The sequence below is a fragment of the Ochotona curzoniae genome, unplaced genomic scaffold (genome assembly GCF_017591425.1).
Source record: "Ochotona curzoniae isolate NIBS_2020 unplaced genomic scaffold, NIBS_Ocur_1.0 contig_64, whole genome shotgun sequence".
Taxonomy (NCBI): domain Eukaryota; kingdom Metazoa; phylum Chordata; class Mammalia; order Lagomorpha; family Ochotonidae; genus Ochotona; species Ochotona curzoniae.
The window spans coordinates 29362826-29375391 of NW_024466502.1; positions in this window are offsets into that span (position 1 = coordinate 29362826).

Sequence of the window (12566 nt, forward strand, 5' to 3'; positions counted from 1 at the left end):
AGATATAGATATAATGTTTTAAAAAACATTCAGGAGACATATACTGCCTGATTAATCTTGTATGCATTTTTGAATGGACAAAAATATTGAGGAAAGTGATCTGATCTTAACATGAAAAGAATAGGAATAGTCTTGCTTTTCTTCCCATTAAGAATTCAATAATCAACTTGGATAATGTATCAATGACTTAGAAATATTGAAAATCACTATTGTTTCTATAAAAAGTAATCATTAATCAATCTTTTATTTCTTTATTTCATGTTAAATAGGAGAGATCAATGCTCTAAATTATGGCCATATCTTTCTGAGTTAATCCATTTCTACACTTGTGTATTCAAGGTATTATTTTATTTTTCTATAGTGTCACTTTAATTGCCTTTTAATGTTTTCTTAAAAATGCTATTTGTTTACAAACTTGAAAGATAGAATGATAGAGAATATAAGAGCAACAGAAAGACACATACACACACACAGAAGAGGGATTTTCCATCTGCCTGTTCACTCCTCAAATGCCTGAGTCACACTAAGGCCAGGAGTCAGGAATGCCATCTGGGTGTCACGCATGAGTGACAGGGACCCAGGACCTGGACTGTATTTCACCACTTCCCTAGGTGTAATAGCAGGGAGTTAGTCAGAATCAAAATCGCCATCTTGAATCTGCGTTGATGTGGGGGTGCCAATGTCCTAAGCAACACCTTCACATGTTTCGCCAAAACACCAACATAATACTTCTTCTTGTTTTTTTAAAATGAAAACTGTGGAATATGGCCCAAGTCCATGGAACTCTCTCTCTCTCTTTTTCTTTCTCTCTCTCTCTCTCTCTCTCACACACACACAAATACACACTCACACACACACTTTCTCTCTGTCTCTTTCAAATAAGCAAAATTAATGAAATAAATGAATCCCCTACATTAGGATTATCATCCTTTGACTGTGATCTTTTTCAAAGGTATGTTGCCTCTTCAGGTTTCATGCTTTTTCAAACACATTTTGAAATCAATGTCAATTTCCAGACAGAAGTTCTGGATTATGCTTGGGATTGATTTTAATATATAAAGCAGTTGGTAAGAACTAACAGTAAGAATACTTAAAGTTTTCAGTTGGAATTTATGCTACCTAATCCTGCTATTTATAATTTTAATATTTATTTGTTATTTCTAGGATTTTATTTTTATTAGCAAGGCAGATCAGATTTATAGAAAGGAGAGACAGAAAGAAAAAGATCTTCCATCTGCTGGTTCACTTTCCAAATGTCTACAGTGGTTCCTGATCTGAAAGTCAGGAGCCAGGAGTCTCCTCTGGGTCTCCCACTTTAGTGCAGCGTTCCATGGACTTGGGCCATATTCCACTGCTTTTATGGTCTACAAGCATGGAGCTAGATGAGAAGTGAAACAGCTGGGATTCAAACCAGTACCCACATGGAATCTAAGCTCTTGAAATGCAAGGATTAGCTAATTGACAATCATGATGAACTTAGATTTTTTGCCTTATTTTTGCAATTTTTTTTATACTTTTCTGTCACATTTCTAGTATATTATTCACGATCTTTGTCCTTCACCCCTGTTGTATCTTGTAAATTATAGTGTTGTGCTTATTTCAGTTTTCCTAATTACTTATTTCTATGATTGATACAGACTGGTAATTATGCAACTCTCAATTTTAGATGAATTGATTTTTCATTCTAAACAAAATGACTTTTATTCAAATTAACATTATGCATTTAATAAAATGCGCAGTGTTTTATTAACTCTAAGTGCTGAGAGTAGATATTCACTCTTTAATCCTGGCGTGAGACATGTACATTTTCGCCATTCACTGTAATATAGAATGCAGGCTCTTAGAAACTTTTTGAAAGAGTTATTTATTTATTTTACTAAATGCTGATGTGAGAGAGAATCTTCTGTTTCCTGACTCACTCTCTGAAGTCCTTAAGGAGAGCCAGAGCTGGGCCAGGAGGACGCTAAAAGCTCAGGACTCCATCAGTTCTCTCTCATGACTGGCAGGCTCCCAATCGCCTATGTCATCATCTTTCGCCTTTCTAAGAACATTAGTAGGAAGCAGAATTGGAAATGCAACTATAATAACTGGGGACACTGCAGCCGCAACCCGAAGCCAGTTCCACTTCTCACATTTTACTGCTATTTTTTTCTGTATTTCTTGTCTAGTTATTCACTTTTAATACTTAACTTTGATTTTTGTTTGCAAAGCACTCTATCATTAAACACATTGTGATAACCGGCTGTTGCTTTCTTCCACTCAAAAGAAAAAAATATAAACTATGATAGAATGCAGGTGCTTTTTTGAAAAAGCACACAATAGGTACTCACAAATAATTGAATTCTACTGAGCTCTTCACTGTATAATTTTTCATATTGTACAGAACAAAATAGTAACATAATGCACAATATGCCTGGCATTATACATTACAACAGTTGTGGGGGATATGGAACATGAATTAGTTGTTTTTAGCCTATAGAATGTGAAATGGATAATGCATTTGACCCCTTCAATACAGTGGATTTGGCATCCCCAGAGAGCACTTTCACTGGCTTGTTAATCTCTGTCTAAGTAGTAATGTGTGCACCAGCATAATAAAGATCAAGTTGGCTAAAAAAAAAATCTCTAGCCCTAGTTTAATGCATAAATACTCCTGGCAAAAAAGATAAAGCTAGAATATACCCTGAGGTATCGAATGTGCTGCAGAGTGAAGATAAAATTATTCAGCTGGGTAGGATTTCCGAATTTAAGGCCAACATAGAAATTTTTTATCAGTTTATCCTGAATGAAATTGAAAAATGTTGTACTTCAAATAATACATTGTAGAAGATGAAGTGCTTAACTTGTGATTATGGGTATAGCTGTCTGTGGACTTACTCCTGTAGTGCTCGTGGAAAAAAGGAAGCAAATGATGTCTCTTTCAAATATACAGCTGCAATTCTTCACATGCACCTGGAGAGGAAGCTACCGCCTCGATACAGTTAGTGTGCAAAAGTACTTGGAGGTATCAAAATGTTGATCATTTTGGAAAGTCAACAACTAGGCTTCTTAAAATCTACATGTGTTATAAATAAATGAATGAATAAATAAATAAATATAAATATTTTAATGCATTCCAGATAGAACACCAAAGTAAACAGCAAACATAGTCATTCTCAGAAAGTGAATTGTTTAAAAATAGCCTTATGAAATTGTTTCATCACTTTTGGATATAAAGTGAAGATTTGATCCATTATGTAATTATAATTCTTTCTTGTGAGTTTACTAATGTATCTTTTCAAGCTATTTGAATTTAGTCTGGAATATAAGATTATCACACCAATGTAGATATGTTTGGGTCATACCTATCCAAAAGAATGTTGCATGACTAATGGCTCATAACACTTCTTAAGTTTTAGATAATGTGTAACTAGGTATGAAAATAAATGTATACTTATTAAATATGGCTTTGTGAAATAGATAAACAGTCTTTATCATTCCCATTTTTATAGCTCGGAACATAAGCAAAGGAAATGAGATGGTCTTCCCATCCCAGAGCTACTCACTGTTATAATAAATGTTAATAATTCACCATCATGTTACATTTCCAGTCAAAGTAGTTACTGGAAATTTTTCATTCATCATATAATAGTGTGTTTTCTTGTAGGAAGAAGTATGTTCTATCAAATAGATGATATAGATTCCTAAACATATACTGTTTTGAACTCTTTAAAGCTTATTGAAAGAATGTGGGATAGAGTTATAGCCTTCTTGTCATTTGGTTTAAAAAAAATCACCTGACAGCTGTTCATGATGTAAATAAACTGTAATTTTTCTCTCTTTTTTGTCTTAAGTCAACAAGTTTTGCAGAAAGGTGGTTATGTGTTGAGACAGATCTGAAATTTAGAAAAAGCTAGAGAGCTAGATTTATCTTGATAAGTGAGGGTGAAAGGTAGCGACACGGAAATACCTAACTTGGAAACTACCACAATCCCTTTTCTGCATTATTGTTATTGAAAATGCAGATTTATTGAGAGAAGCAGACAGAAAGAGAGACAGAAAAAGATCTCTCTGCTGGTTCACTCAACACATGACAACAACAGCTGGAAATGAGCTCATCCGAAGCCAGGAGCCAGGAACTTATTCTGGGTTGCCCAAGCATATGCAGTGTCCCAAGGCTTTGAGCAGTCCTCTGTTGCTTTCCCATGCCACAAGCTGGAGGCAGGATGGGAAGTGGCGCTGCCAGGACAGGAACCAGTGCCCACATGGGATCACTAAGCTTGCAAGCTGAAGATTCAGCCACTAAACCTCCGTGCCAGGTCATTTCTCTGTGTCTGTTACATCTCAGTTTAAGACAGTGAGGCCAGAGTGCCTTGATGGCACAGCAAGCTAATCCTCTGCCTGCAGCACTGGCATTCCATGTAGGCACTGGTTTGTGTCCCAGCTATTACAATTCTATTCCAGCCCCCTTGTGAATGGCCTGGAAAATCATGGGAGGATAATTCAATTCCTTGTGAGATCTGGAAAGAGGCTTGTGCACCCCAGTTTCAGACCAACGTATCCCTAGCTATTGGGGCCTTCTGAGGAGTGAATCAACAGAGAATGTCTCTCTCCTCTCTTCCTGAACCTGTCTTTTTCTCTCTGTAAATGTGACTTTCTAAATAAATAAATAAATAAATAAATAATGCAAGACAAAGTACATAGTAGTCTCCTCTGATTCACAAAAAGCTGTTTCAATATATGTGCAATAGATCCCTGATAACAGAACGTCTAAAGCACTACATACATACATGTGCATATAAGTGTGCTCACGCATATATATATACATATATATATACATATATATAATTATTTTTTCTGTATGTGACTACATATAATGGCATTCTCTTCATAAATTAGGGGTAGTAACAGACGAATGGTAAGAAGTAGAAGTCAAATAGAGCACTGACAACAATAGACTGTAATGATAGCTCTGTGGATACGATCTTCTCTCGAAATACATTCTAATAAGTCACCCTTGTACCTAGAGGAAGTGCTCCAAAATTTCTGTCTACCACACATGGGTTGCCATCATCGTCATTCTTTTGATGTGAAGGCCATTCTTAACTAAAACAAACTTTAACTGAATGTAGTCACTGTGATACTGTCACAATGGACAGAAAACTGCAACCAGTGTGAAGTAACCAACCCCAAGCTGAGTGGATTATCTAAACCAAGCAATGACTCATGCTCCAAGCCAAATACAGCTAGATGGAATGAGATTCCATCAATCCTAGGAAGAGCATGCAATTGAATGTTCAATTTAGAATGTTCATATTAGTATTTTTAGACCATGGTTAACTGCGTATAACTGAAACCCCAGAAACTGCAAATAAAGCAACGGTTTGCTTCCAACAGTGCACGCCTATGTCTCATTGTGAAGTCCAGCCTTGAACTTTGAAGCACTGTCTAAGCAAATCCCATAAATGGAGAGAGCTGGAAGTGCCGGATTGTTTCTCTTCCAGGGAATATGAAAGCCAGCTCTCTTGACAGTGCAAGAGAACAACGAGGAATGAGATTCTCCTGTGGATATCACACTGAGACCACAACCTTGCCGTTAGTCCACTCTGTCCTCACTTCTTCCTCATTCCCGACAACCTCTCACCATAGTCTTGTAGTATGTCACTTCAACCATAAATCCCCGTATCAGAATCTGCTTCTGTGAATCCAGGCTAAGATGGTAGAACACTCAAAGCCCTGTGACACTGAGCAGCTGTCTGCCAAGCGGGCACATCCCCGGGCTCTGTTGGATATGTCAAGGATGGTGTCCACATTGATCTTTTTGCTTCTTTATTGTCTTATACTACAAAGATGGCCTATCTTTTCCTATTTCAAGGAAAAAAAAACCTTTTCAAGCAGTTAATAAATTATAGTGTACCAAGTCAACTTTCACTGCCTTGGCAGTCTGCACCAATTGATTTTACTGTTTTTTTTTTTTAACTGCATTATCACTCTCAAATTTTTTTCAAAAAGATTTATTTTTTTTTTATTTTTATTGCAAAGGCAGATATACAGAGAGAAGGAGAGACAGAGAGGAATATCTTTCCTCTGATGGTTCACTCCCCAAGTAACCGCAATGGCTGGAGCTAGGCAGGAGCTTCTTCTGGGTCTACCATGTAGGTACAGGGTCCCAAGGAGTTGGGCCGTCCTCGACTGCTTTCCCAGGCCACAAGCATAGAGCTAGATGGAAAGTGGAGCTGCCAGGATTAGAACCGGTGCCCACATGGGATCCCTGGCATGCAAGGCCAGGAGTTTAACCACTATGCTATCGCGCTGGGCTCCAAACAGATGGTTTTCAGCACAGATCTAATAAATCTTTGTTTTTGAAGACAGCAATAAAATTGCAGCTACTGTGAGGAGAATAATTTTTAAGACACATTGAATCTTCTGGGATGCAATTACAGAGACCCAGTTAAGGAATCATGGGGTTTAAACCAGGTGTTCAGTTCAGGTAATTAGAAGCAATAAGTATAAAACACAAATAGAAAAAAAGACAAAGTGATTTGTGGAAATGCTGGGTTCAAGACATTAGAAGTGACAAAGTAAATTGTGAAGTCTGTGAACAATTCAAAGAATGTGGTCAGTACAAAATAGAAAATAGTGGGAAGAGTGCACTGAAAGGGGAAGTAACCGATTCACTTTAGCACATATTAATTTCTGGGTAGCAAATTTTCCTTTTGTTAAAAATTTTGATTTTATTAATTTGTAAGACAGAGTTGCAAAGAGACAGAGAGAGACAGAGAGAGATCTTCCATCTCCTGGTTGCAGCCTTTTCTGGATCCAGTGTAGGAGACCAAACACTTGAGTCATCTCCCAGCACTGCTCCAGGTACATGGTCAGCAAGCTGATTTGGAAGTGGAGCAGCTGGGTCTTGAACCTATGCTTATATTTGTTACCAGGCCCTGCAGACAGCAGCTTAATCCACTATACCTAAATACTGGTTCACCAATTGTTTCTTCAGTAAAGATGTTAAGCACTTGGTGAATTTGAAATAATAAAAAAAAAAAGGATAGTCAGGGATATATATGTAGATACATTACTATCAATGTTCTACTGATAATTTCAGTCTTAACTCCAAAGGGTATCTTCAAATATGAATGTAGAAATCAATGGGATGAATTTTAAGACTCAGCTCTTAAAACAGGAAAACTGGAGTCGTGAATAAGAGGTTAAAATGTTTAGTGCTTTTCCATAAACTGAGTCAATGAACAACCTCAAACTGAAGGAAAGGGTGATGCGAAAGTTTATAATATTGGTTTTCACTACTGAACTGTAAATCTAAGACTTAGCTATTTTATTTAGAACTTTTTAAAATAAAGATGGGGGTAGAACTACAGAGAAACACACACACACAGAGAGAGAGAGAGAGAGAGAGAGAGAGATTCTTCCATTGGTTCCCACCTCATGTGGCTCCAGTGGTTGGAGCTGAGCCCATCTGAAGGCAGGAGCCAGGAGTTCCCTCTAGGTCTCCCACGTGGGTGCAGAATCCCAAGGATGTAGGCCATTATTTGTTGCTTTGCTAGACAGCAATCAGGGTGCTGAATGGGAAATGGAGCAGTCAGGACAGGAGCTGGAGCCCATATGGGTTCCTGGCACAGGAAAGGGGAAGGTTTAGCCATTGAGCCATCATGCCAGACCTTTGATTAGTAACTTTTAAAAATATCTTTAAATTCTACAGTAATATAAATTGTTCTAATGTGTTGATACAGTTAGACTGGAAAATTGTAATTTGGATTAATTAATAAAAAACATTTGAAAAAAAAAGTTTTCTTCCAAGGAAAAAGCAATAGAGAAATGGGATTCATATCAGTAAAATAAAAGATGGGGATTGGGCAGTAGTTCAACAGGCTAGTCACCCCTCAGTCCACATTCCTATTTATGGACTGTGAATCCAATGAAGAATGTTTCAAGTCTTTGGGCCCTTTCACCCACACGTTAGTCCTGGCAGAACGTCTTGGCTACTGGCTGCAATTTGTCTCAGCAATGGCTATTGCAGCAATCCGGGGAGCTAACCAGGAAATGGGTGATCTTTGTTTCTCCATCTCACGTTCTCTCTGTAAGTCTGCCTTTCCAATAAAAATATCTATTTTTAAAAATAGTAAAGGGTCTTTCTTTTTTTCTCATGATAATCCAACCATTTGTTTTGCTGCAGTTTCATGAATGCTTGCGGAAGATTCAAGACTACCGTATTATTTTATTTACAATATTAGAAATAGCCAGAGTGTCAGCATTTTTATGTTTGTTTTCTGAATGCCAACCTTTCATGAAGCCAGATGAATCACTGAATAATATGCCTGAGATTGGAGAGCTTACGTTTTTGTAATAAAATACAAGCTAGTTGTTCCTTAGGAGCCAGAGATGTGGTTTTAGTGAGTAAAGCCACTGCCCATGGTGCTGATATTGGCACTGGTTGGAGTTCTGGCTATTCCTGTTGCAATACAGCCCTGTGTTTGTACATATGAAAATGCAGCAAGGATGGCCCGGTGCTTTTGTTCCTATACCCACATAGGAGTTCAGAAAGAAGCTCCTGGTGTTGCATCAACTGTAGTCATTACAGCCATTTGGAGCGTAAACAATGGATGAAAAATTTCTTCTTCCTCTTTCAAATAAAGAAATAAATATTAAAGAAAAAAGTTTCACCTTTCTTCAGTTGCAGGCACTATTTCCATTCCCCAAGGTTAATTCTGAAAGATACCCTTATTATGACCATTCAATATGTAATAAATAAATGAAACTAAATGTCATATTTATAATGTTTATATTTATGCTACATTTATGGTTAAATGTTTGCCAGTAATTAACAGAGAATTTTCCTTAATGAAAGAAATGTCTGTCTGTAGACAAAATGATTTGATGTAGATTACAGAAGAGATTGCAAACGGAAGAATACAAATTTTCCAGCGATATGCTTCAGTTAGACATATGTACCTGAAATTGAACTTATAAGGGAACAATTTGAGCTTAGATATTTATATGACTATAACTTGTATAGTGACAAAAAAGAGGGCAAGATATATATATGTATATATACGTATTTATGCATATATGTATGTGTGTGTATCTATATGTACATACATATGTATACACATACACATAAACCTTTTGGAATATGTGTGCAACCAGGAATAGCTTCAAACTTTCTCCTAATTTCTCCCATTTTGTTAATGAAGCTAGGCCAACAGCTAAGAATGAGAACTGGATATAAAACATAAGAGATTTTTGTGAGGGACTGGAGCTTGGCCTATTGCTTTTGCATCCCATGTGGTAACTGTTTGAGATACAGCCAGAGCGTGTACAACCTATCCATTCTCTATAAACTACTGCAAGATACTAGGAAACAAACGTTAACACCACATTGAAAATATCATAAATCATGACTAAGTGGCATATATCCCTAAAATTATACTATTGCTCTTTATACACAAATCAAAACATACTTAAAAATTGTATCAACAGCATTAAGAATAAAAACCCTATGATCATCCCAATAGATGATGAGTCAAGATTTTATAAAACAAAATATTTGACAAGATTCAGAAGTCCTTCTGCTTAACTCTCTCCTGCAGATAGTAATCACAGAAGAAATATGCTCAACATTATAAATTATGGCAAGCCCAATTGTAAGTGTCATACTGAATGGGGAAAATTTGAAATGATTTCCTCTCAGTTCTGAAAGAAGAGAAGGATGTCCACTTTCTTTTCTTTTTTTCTTTTTTTTTTTGTTGTTGCTTTAAAGATATGTTTATTTTTATTGGAAAAGCAGTTCTACAGAAATAAGAGAAAGGAAAAGATGTTCTATTTGCTTGTTCCCTCCCCAAGTTGCCACAGCAGCCAGAGCTGAGGCAATCTGAAGCCAGAAGCCAGGAATTCCTCCCAGTCTCTTATGCAGGCACTGGGTCCCAAGGCTTTGATCATGACAGAACATTCAACACATGAATTAATAGAAAAAAATAAGCACAAAAACTAGAAATAAATCCAAATACATACAACCAAAAAAATTCTGACAAAAAATGTTTAGAACACTTATTGAACAAAGAAAATATCTTCAATAAAGTGTGCTGGAAAAAGCGAATGTAAACCTGAACAAAAATGAAGTTAAATCCATACTTCCTACCACATACAAAAGCCATATCAGTGTAGATCAATGATTTAAGCCGAAGAATGGAGAATAATATAACATTGTCTTGGTTTGAATTTTCAACATCTCAGCTATTTCGGCTTAAGCGGCAAATTTAAGAGATTTATTTGAAACTGGACACAAGAAATTTATGGAAAGTTTAAAAGAACCGCAGAATCTAAACATTTCCCCCAACTCATGCCAACGCAGCAAGAAACTGTCCTGGACACTGACAAGTGGGAAGCCGAATGATATCAGATGAGATTGAACCAGAGAATCTCAGATCTAATACTAAGCTCTAGTGTTCCGGATGCTGTGAAGGTCTGGATGTGGAATAGTGGACAGCTGTGCGGCAGCTCCTTGCACTTAGACCCAGCTTCACCAGAGAACGACATACACTCACACAGGGACCGTACGCGGTAACGTCCCTCAGTGGACACAGTGTACTCTTTTAGTTAAATTCTTATTAATTGTTGAACAAGCAGTTACCTAAATTATGTAGCTTTCCTTGACTACCCTGTTCGCCTTCTAAGTCTCTACATCCAGATTCGTTATCCTTGGCTGCAACTTCTTAGAGCTTTTCTCTGGGGTAAATTATCTCCCTCAGATATCAAAACATCCAGATATTAACTATGCAAATTAGCTCAAAATGACAGGACTCTTTCCACTCAACCTAAAATGGAAAACGCATGAATGTCTCTCCTCCCATGATTAGCACACGGAACTTCACATGCATGAGGACTTCCTTCTCCCGTCCAGAAAAGGGGGACAAGAATTAGAAAATATGTAAGAATAATCTCAAAGCTGGAAGAGAGTTTCTGACACATACAAAGAGAAAATAAACTCTTTTAAAGAAGAAAAGGAGAATATATTTTGAACATGAAAATGTAAGAAATGTAGGTCATTTCATCCATAAAGATAAACCATGTTTTATTAAAAAGAAGAAGACGACGATGACGAAGAGGAGGAGGAAAATGACGAGGAAGAGGAAAATGATGGGGAGGGGTGGGAGAAGGAAGACAAAGAGGAGGAGGAGGGAAAAGAGGAGGAGGAGCAAAAGGAGGGGAAGGGAGGAGGAGAAGAGGAGGAGGAGGGAGGAGGAGGAGGGAGGTGACAAAAATCCAAACCATTTCCTGCATCCCAGGAGCATTAGTGGATGCCGGATGGAAGTCAAAACTGGGATGTGAGAGTTCCAGTAATGGCGTAACATGTTGCACAATGTGTCCTGGTCTCCCTCCCTGCTTCATCCACTTCACTTCAGGTTGATTATTTTGAACTTTCACATCTGTGTTTGATTTACTCCCGCTGCCTTCTCCTGTTATATGCTGCAGCTTCTTTCTCCATGCTGGAGAAGCAAACCGCCATCGGTTCACTCCACTCGTTACACTTGCTGGTTTTCTCCAGCAGTCCTGGTTTTCTACTCTCCTCATTGGTGACTAAGCACTCTCAGTACTTTTTATTCCTACACTTGCTTTCCCATTCATTTTTTCCTAGAATTTTGCTTTTCGTCAAAGCTAAACTTAAACAAAAGTTTTCATTTAACGCAGGACTCATCTTTCTCAGTACATTCAGTTTGCTCTGAAGAAATGAAGAAAGCATCATCCTTTACAACTGCAGTGGATGCCACCCCTCTCACTGCCAAGATGGCCCCTGCTTCCTCTATCATAATCCTCCCGTTGTGTCAGAAACAAAACAGTAACTGTGCTGAAGCTGTTAAGCTTTTGCTCAGGCAAATGCCAAGGAGTTTCAGAAGCACAGCTCTCATATGCTACTTTTCCTCACTATTTTTCAAACTGACATCTCTCTGATTGGATCTCTGGCCTTTTGACTGACTTCAGTTCTGCTTCCCTTGTTGTAGGAATCTGTCTCAGACTGAACAGCCCCCTGTGGTCACTTGAATTTTGTTAGGTCTCTGGATAGGTTATGTTCCCTTAGAAAAATCATCTTTGTTGCCATGGATCCTTTCTATGTTTGTCCTTCAGTAAACAGCCTTTATCCTAAAGCTCTCAAGGTCAAGAACATAATGTGTTTACCTCTCCTGAAGACAGTGTATTTTCTTAATCTTATTTCTTAATTTAAAAATTCAATGTTTCCTCTATACAATGAAAGTCATTTTTACTGATGTAGCTTGAATACATGTAGATTGTCCTGTAATTACAGATGCTCTATCCATGGAATCCTCTTGTAAGTCAATCAAGCTCCAGAACAAGCAGTTTTCCTTTGCAGGTTAAGAATACAATTCCCAAAGAATTAAAATAAAAGCAAGAGAGTCAAAATTTCACCAACCCTTCAGGTCTCATGGATATCAAAATTCCTTAAAATTATCTACATACCATTGTGTACAATGGTATGTAGATAATTGTACACACAATGGTATGTAGATAATTTTATCTACTATATATATGTATATATATAGTACTATACAGAATGA